Source organism: Balaenoptera acutorostrata, chromosome 3, assembly GCF_949987535.1.
Source record: "Balaenoptera acutorostrata chromosome 3, mBalAcu1.1, whole genome shotgun sequence".
NCBI lineage: Eukaryota > Metazoa > Chordata > Mammalia > Artiodactyla > Balaenopteridae > Balaenoptera > Balaenoptera acutorostrata.
The window spans coordinates 165443582-165452007 of record NC_080066.1 but is presented as its reverse complement, the minus strand read 5'-3'; the positions used below and the strand labels follow the sequence as shown (position 1 = coordinate 165452007).

The 8426-nt window shown below is 42.4% G+C and overlaps 1 pseudogene; it reads right to left on the bottom strand.

Annotated features, from left to right (window-relative positions):
- Window positions 1-814: 814 nt before the first annotated feature.
- LOC102999127 (trafficking protein particle complex subunit 2-like) lies at window positions 815-1268 on the bottom strand (annotated as a pseudogene).
- Between the last annotated feature and the right edge of the window lie 7158 nt (window positions 1269-8426).

Sequence of the window (8426 nt, the reverse complement as noted above, 5' to 3'; positions counted from 1 at the left end):
ATTCTTAGTGTACATATACTGCTTGTATGTATACTACCTATAGGTTTTCATAACATCTCAGATGTATAGATGAGCCCATGTGTATGCTATCAACTTCATTCCCTACTGCAGAAGCTTTTGGTTTTAAATCTGCCTACCACATCTTGACAATGACATTTGGTTCTGGATTGTTACAACAAGATCAAGCTATCTGAATGAGGAAAGTCAAAAGCTTATTCTCAATTTTTTTAAAAAAATTTTTATTTATTTATTTATTTATTTATTTATTTATTTATTTATTTATTTATGGCTGTGTTGGGTCTTCATTTCTGTGCGAGGGCTTTCTCTAGTTGCGGCAAGCGGGGGCCACTCTTCATCGCGGTGCACAGGCCTCTCACCATCGCGGCCTCCCCTGTCGCGGAGCACAGGCTCCAGACGTGCAGGCTCAGTAGTTGTGGCTCACGGGCCCAGCTGCTCCGCGGCATGTGGGATCCTCCCAGACCAGGGCTCGAACCCGTGTCCCCTGCATTGGCAGGCAGACTCTCAACCACTGCGCCCCCAGGGAAGCCCCTCAATTTTTAAAATAAAAATATTTCAAGATTGCCGATAAAGAACTCTTCATAAATAATACTGTTCACAAGCAAATATCAATCTGTTGATAATCGTAAGAAACTGAATATACTATTTTTAAATATAAAAGCGATTTCATTAGGTTTAGATAAATTGAGACTACAACTAAAACTTTTCCAGGCTGTTTAATCAAGTTACTTACAATGTACACATTCCTGGGTATACCTTATTGTAGTGACACTGTTGACTTCTGAATTTTTTGCATTCAGAGTAAAAGGTGTTTCTTCCCAAGAAACTGAACTTTTCTGTCAAATGTGCTTGATCAAATAGGAGAATTGGGTTCATAAAATGGATTCATTTCAAACTTTATATATAAATCATAGACATCAGTAAAGAAGTTCTTTATTCTGTCTTCTTGCCTGACGTCATGCAGCATAATAAATCTCATATGACCTGCAGTGACGAATGCTGAAACAAACCACTCACTGAACTTGTCCCCCGTCTTCAGGTACATATTGTTTGACAGCCACGTTCTATCTACGAGGTCGATAGCAGTGTGAGCTATGAATTGGTTCGTAGGGATGGCGGTGATTGTCTTTGGATTCTGCTTTTCCAGCTGGCAAAAACTCCATTTCAAAAACTGGATTATCATGGTGACCAACAATGACAAAGTAGAAGCTTCCAGACATTGTCTTCAATAGATAGCTCCTGCGGCGAGACACCGGTAATGGAAACGCCCAGTGAGTTCCTGTGGCCTAACAGTTTGTTTTGATGAAGGCTTATTTCTAGAAAAAGGAAAAACAACTTACTTTTGTTTCTGATTTAAAAAGAAGGCAAATTTACAATGTATAAGTGCGTGTACTTATATCTGTTCATTTCTTGCCAAAACATCTATTTGTCATTAGTCATTCATACATAGGCCTGTAGGAATGTTTCCCAAAATGACTCTCAGGGAATTGGGGTCTTTGAGGTATTTCATGAGAACGTGCAGGAGAGCTGCAGTCTTGTTTCCCCTCTTGGACCCTCACCAGGCTCACTTAGCAAACTAAAGGCTTTGGAAGACCTTTCATTTAGCCCTTCTGCCCAACATCTTTGACCATGAAACCCTTGTACGTTTTTTTCATTTAACATCCGTAGAACTCCAGTTCCACAGAACACCCTTTGGGAAGTGCTGGTTCATGATTACTCTCAAGAGCTTAGCACCCTGGAGGGGCATTTTTGGTCCCACTGGCTCTCTGTGGAGCCCCGTAAGTGTAGCGCTAGCTGTGAGCCCATCACCAAGGTGATCTCCTGACATCAGCAGGTTCTTTTCTGTCACAATGGGACAGACAGCATCTTTCAACTTCTTTTTGCAACTCCTGAATGTCTAAAATTACTCTCAGTGAATATTAGCTATTATCACATTGAGACATAGACCTTGGGAGAGACATTCCTGACCATCCAGCTGCTGTTTTCATACGGACCATGTCACCTGGGCAGAAACCTTAACACTTACTGTGTCAACAAGGTGTCCTAACCCCAAGCGCTGGGAGTTGAGCCGTGGAAGATCTGGAGGCTCACAGCAGGCTACTTTGTGCTTTATTCTTTCCTATCCCTCTTCTTTACATTCTCTTTCCCAGTCCCACAAAAGCCATCCAATTCCTCTCCTTGTCACATGCCTGCGATTTTTGGAAACAGTTTTGTTTTGAACATGCCCTTGGGAGGACTCACCTTTTACCCCAAGCATCAAATATAAGTATTTCTACCAAACTGTTGGCATGTTCCTTCAAGAAGAAATCTGATTACTCTTTCCCATATCACTGTTATTGAAACTGCATATGTATAAAAAGGGAAGATGCCAATGGCAGTGCTTGCTCAATGAATGTAAGTCACCCTCCACCCTCCCCTCTCTGTTGGTCTGGAAGTGCTGTCATCGACCCTGGCTGCACATTACAACCATGTGAGGAGCTTTTTTTTTTTTTTTAATAGATTTTATTTATTTATTTATTTATTTTTGGCTGCGTTGGGTCTTCATTGCTGAGTGCGGGCTTTCTCTAGTTGCGGCGAGTGGGGGCTACTCTTCGTTGTGGTGCGCGGGCTTCTCATTGCGGTGGCTTCTCTTGTTGCGGAGCATGGGCTCTAGGCGCGCAGGCTTCAGTAGTTGTGGTGCACAGGCTTAGTTGCTCTGCGGCATGTGGGATCTTCCTGGACCAGGGCTCGAACCCGTGTCCCCTGCATCGGCAGGCAGATTCTCAACCACTGCGCCACCAGGGAAACCCCAGTGAGGAGCTTTTAAAACACAGATATCTGGGCCCCGCTTCTAGAGATTCTGATTTAAATGATGGAGTCCATACATGCATTGATTTTTTTAAGCATTGAGGCAATTCAGTTGTACACATCAGGGTAGAGTTTCACTGATTTAGAGCATGGAATCAATGAAGGCGGAAAATGCCATCAGTTACCAAATCGTCAGGAAGAAGAAATGCTGAAATATTTCACAGGGAACTAATACACCTGAGCACCCACAGCACCTATTCAGCTATCCCCCTGATCACCAACAGCTTTCCTTCCATTTGTTCAGAAAAGTGTGACAACATAGTAATTTATCCCATTGCACCCCCAGCTTGTGAGAATGGGAAAATGAATCTAGAACATTTAGGCACTTTCTTTATAGCTGTCACTGGTGTGATGTCACAGCTAAAATTTTACAGCCTGGATGAATATTCAACCAACTCTGATGCACCCAGTGCAGGGTAATAGTAACTATCACTAGTAATCTAATTTGAAAATCCCATTCTTATGGTTTGATTTCTAGGGTCACTCCTGATGCCAACCATTTAGCCTGGGCTCCCTAGGAAGCACAGCTTAAAGGCTTGAGAATAATCCCAGAGATGAGGACAAGGGGAAAGCAGATGTAAGGCGAGCCAATATGAGGATTTGTTAGCAAGCAGGCTGCCACTAGGTGTGACTGATCGCTCAATTCTGTGTGTCCATCCCCTGAGAAGACATAAAAACTGCACCTTAGACCTGTCCATTAGTCAAGGGAGAGATAGGAAATTACTCAGTAAGAAAGTGATGAACAGTAAGCTTGGTTACCCATTTTGTATGGATGATTGGCCTTGCGTCTGGAAGGAAAAGGACTGGAAAACTAGGGGCAAGCAAGTCTGGGGAAGAGGTATGTTGATTCACCTATAGGAATGGGCACAAAGTATGCAGATATTACTGTCCCCCAGGGAACAGCCACTGCAGAGGGGTCTCTCAACGACCAGTGGGGAAGGATGATTCTGTGCTGGACAAAAGGCGCAAGAACAGAGTGGGCGTGTGGCAGAGCCTTGATGGGTCCCCACTGATCTAGCTAATGCTGCTCTTGAATGCCCAACCTGCCAGCAGCGGAGACCAAGGAGATCAGCCAGCCTTTTGGTAGCAGGTTGTTTACAACAGACATCTTCCACTCTGGGGAGACAGAAATTTGTCCTTACAGGAATTGATATTTTATTTGCATATGGGTTTTCTGTATGTAGAGTCTAAACATAGTTGTATTGCAACATCTATGGCCCAACAAAGGCAAGGAGAACAAGGGCTCAGCTTCCTCAGAGGTGAAGGTCAGTGTCACTGCACCAGCACACCAACCCAGACAAGTGTCCTCTGGGACCGGGAGTCAAGAGTAATCATCTTCCTAAAGCACAAATCTGATCGTGTCATTCACTTGCTTAAAAATTTTAATAGCTACTTATTGACCTTAATAGAAAAGTCCAAATTATTTAACGGAGCTAAGAGACTCTCTAAGATTTAGCTTCTGCTTCTTTCCATTCTTTATCTTTTGCCCTCACTTCCTCCCTCTCAGTGCCCACAGCGCTGAACTACTTTCATTTCCTTAAAATGGAGCCAGGCTTTTGTCTGTGTTGCACCTCAGCCTGAAACACCCTCCCCCAGCTTGATTAAGGCCGACTCAGCCGTTAGGTCTCAGAGGAGACAGCAAGTGTTCTTGGATGTTTTCCTAGACCCTCTGAGACTGAGTCAGTAGCGGTCATGCCCACTCACTCTTCTTACTTAACTCTTACTGTAATACTCACTATATTACATTGCTTGTCCCTGGATCCCCTATTAGACTAGAAGCTTCCCAGTACTCCTGGAACCCAGCAAAAATTAAGCACTTGACAAAAATTCATTAAAAGAATTAATAAATGGGTTGAGTGTTTTTCTTTTCTTTCTATTAAATTGTTCACTATCTCATATCATTTAAAAAGATGAGTGTGCACTTTTTTCTCATATACTTCTCCAATGTGCTTAAGAAGTAAAAAGAAATGGAATATGAACAGCATGAAATTGATGGGGAAATTTAGCAAGGTAAAGTTTATATCATTGGGCTTAACCTCTTATAGTCGTCATTTAGGAAAAATAGATTAAATTCCATATATAGAGTCTCAGTCACTGAGCATTCCCCTACATTTTTTATATTTAAAAAAATCCTGTGTTATATTTTTACCACAATAGTATAATGCAAAGCTGAGCACTCTACCTTTTGACCATTTGTCTTGCAGATGGCCTTGAATTTTATGTGATATCACAATAATTAGAATCTAGACTCCATGGTGACTAACAGAGAACAGCAGCTCAATACAGCTATTCCCTTCTCAGCTGTTAACATGGGGTCCTCAGGGGATAGTGGCTGTCCCTTTCCCAAAAAAGTGTCTGCAATGGGTACATAAGTGTCTTCTGAAATGAGAAGAATAAAACTCCCTCTGCATCTTGACCCAAGTAAGACCCATTCTTCTATGAGGATCACTCGGATTTTACTGTAAGAGAGAAAGAACAACATGGAAACAGATAGGCTATACTGTATGGTGGTTAGGGTCACAGGCTTTGGACTCAGACATCTGGATTCAAATTCTTCTGCTGTAAGCCTCTCTAAGCTTCAGTCCTTTCATGTACAATGGAGATAATAACACTTACTTCATATGATATTGGAGAAATTAAGTAAAATATTGGATGTAGAGTTCTCAACACATAGTACACTCTCAGTGCACCCCTGGAAGCTGTCACTGATGAGTTCTCACAAAACTGGGACAATAAGGGAATCTGATCAAAAGAGTCTTAGGAACCAGAATATTCATAGAGGGATGGGGGTTGAGAAGAAAGGGGGGAGGTAAGAGGGGATGAGGGGAGTGTGTCCATTTTCTCCAAAGTAGTTTGTATCAAACCACAGCTTCCAATCTGGGGTTTGAAAGTCTAGGCAATCGTCCTAGGAGCCAGCAGTGAAGAAATAAATTGTGATAAGCCTAGTTATATTATGGAAAATATCCTCAGCAAACTGCAGGGGAGAGTTAGCAGGAAGATCCATGGCTAATGTACAGTTTTTAAAGGACTCGCAGAACTCAGTGGGACGCAAGGATGTTTTGTGCTTTTGCCTACTCATAAACAGATAATAAGCACAGTGACTCACTTGTCAGGTAGAAAACTTGATTAACCTTTTTTATTTTCCCCCAGCAATAAGCAGAATCACAGTAAACCATTTCCTCAATGCAATCCTGGAGTAAACTGGAGGTTAATTTCTCATTAATTCATTTCAAATTTCACATGGTTAAAATATACTGCCACATAGAGAATGCGTCAAATGCACTTTAGAACTTTTCCTGATGTAAGAATTACAAAACTGCATAGCCATAAATAAAACATATTATATTACCTATGCTCGCATACAAAGGCTGAAATGATCAATATGAAATTAGTACTTTGTCATTCCCCATACACTTTTATATCTAATATTTCGTTTGTATTGAATGACAAATACCATCAGATGGGCAAGGGAAATATTATCTTCATATTAAGGATGAGGAAACTCCGTCTCTGAGAGATTATCTGGCTTTTTCAAGGCCACAAACCTAGCAAACAAAGGAACAAACACTCGAGCAAGTCTTATGACCCCAAACCAAAATGAAGCCCCAGTAGACCTCACTGTTGCTGTTGTCACGTATGTTCACAATCCCACGTGTTTCAAAGGATTTCAATTATAGATGTTTAGCGGGCAATGCTGCAGTATAGGAATGTAGACAAGCGCATACAGTCAGACATCTCATGGCCCATGAATAGAGTGCAAATGTAACTGAGAAACTGAATGCTGTCTGTTCCTCCTCTGGACCCAATCTTGACCCTTGTCTGTCCAGCATTGTGCTCTGAGAGGCTGACCTTATGATCCACAATGATGAGATTCCTGCTTTTGGCCTCCGGATGGGTCACCCAATAGAGACCTTCTGCAGAAAATTGGAGGGAGGCAGGAGACGAAGGTTTGGGAATTTGTTGTTTCCCCAGCTCCCATTTTGAGGCTGTATCCTTACTAAAGGTCACAGCTTCAGTCCAGCTGCCCTCTCCAGACAGTCCTCTGTGCCTCCTGGTATAGGGATCACCCCCTCCTCTTTCCCCTTCAGGGCCAGGGGGGTCAGGGAGCCCAGACGTTACTACCCCCAGGTACTGCACCATCTCTGTACCTCCCCTACACCCTTTGCTTTTGTAAATATCTCTTTATCAAACTCTCTTAGATTATCTGAATTGGAGTGAGCCCCTGTTGCCTGCCAGGAGCCTTCCTGACATTACCTTCCAGAGTGAACGTTGTGCAAGGTGTCTATTCTCTATGAAAAGAAGACCATTTTCTCCCCTTTCATAAGATTAAATAAACTAACCTTCCTTTCAATTGAGAATAATGCAAGGTGTGTGTCTGATGTCACAGGTATATCTGGACCACACAGCCTAGAAGGATGTTGTCATAGAAACAGATTCTTTTCCCTCCTCCTTTTGGTAACAGTATTCTGATTTTCCGTTGAGAAGCCACTCTCTCTTCTCCTTTCAGTCTCTGAGCTTAGGGTGTGACTGTCTTATACTCCAGGAGCATGTGTCATCTATGAGAGAAACTAACCACAGCGACTCGTTTAAAGTAGGGAACAAAGGCAGGGGAACCAGAATCTTGAGTCAGGAAAGAGACTCTCTTCCCACTGGATTTTCTAAGTTGTGGAACCCCAGCCTGGAGATGCCAGTAGCCATCTTTGACATGACATAAAAGCCAAAATAGCAAAAGGTGGAAAGGAACGATGGTGGAATATGTCTTCCTGGCAAACTGAGTTGAGCATTTGAATTCAGCCATACCTGAAATTGCCCCTGGACTTTACTTCTCTGGGCCAATAAGTTTTTTTTCCCCCTCTGACAGTTTGATTTGTTGCCTGCATCCAGAAGAGTCTGCAGTAAAGGAAAAACCTCCTGATCTGGGAGACTTGAAAATTATTTCAGTCTCTGTCATTTAGAAGTTGTGTAAATTATTTTACCTTTGTGAGCTCAGATTCCTCATCCATAATAGGAGGATTTTGTTCTAGATGTTCTTCAAATGCCTTTCTAGAGCAGAATATGGAGAAGGAGAAAAAGAGGCCAACCTTCCAACTCAGTTGGAACTAAGAGGAAAGTCATGTCTCAAAGCGAGCTCATCCTCTGTTCCCAGCACATCTAGGACAGCAGACAGGTAGCCCTGCCCTCCATCCAATAGCAGCTACTACAAAGAGCGACCATACCCAGCCCTTGTTAGCTCCATTGATATTCCTAGGAGCTCTCATCTTGTCTTCCTTTCTTTAAATCAACCAAGTACACCACATAATTTTCATGATATCTCTCTTCAAATCTAATTAGCACATCGAATGACCAAATAAATATTCAATGCCTACTGTAAGTAAGCTGAGGTGCTAGGTATTATGGTTATTAGCATTCTATCTTTATGTGTATCCTCCTTGGGAGGGACAATTCATTTCAACAGATGAATGCCAGAGGGGGGGGGGAATGAGTTTTGAGGTAAAGAAGAAGGAAACTTTTGAAGAGTAGGTCATCCTCCTTATTATCTATCCATCCGATCTTGCCACACA